Below are 226 nucleotides of genomic sequence, written 5' to 3'. Positions count from 1 at the left end.
AAAAATATAATGGGCCCCAAAAATTTTTTTTAAAAAATAAAAAAAATTTAACAAAATTCCAAAAATTTTTTAAGTATCTTAAATTTTTGAAATAATAACCGTTTTTTTAACCCCCCAACCTGTTTTTTAGTAAAAGACAATAAAAATTTTTAATATTTAAAATACCAATAATCCAAATTTTTTTAATAAAATTTATTTAATATATAAAAATTAATAATATTTGGTG

Source organism: Penaeus monodon, chromosome 32, assembly GCF_015228065.2.
Source record: "Penaeus monodon isolate SGIC_2016 chromosome 32, NSTDA_Pmon_1, whole genome shotgun sequence".
NCBI classification, from domain to species: domain Eukaryota; kingdom Metazoa; phylum Arthropoda; class Malacostraca; order Decapoda; family Penaeidae; genus Penaeus; species Penaeus monodon.
The sequence above is the reverse complement of the archived record's forward strand: the minus strand, read 5'-3'. Positions refer to the sequence as shown.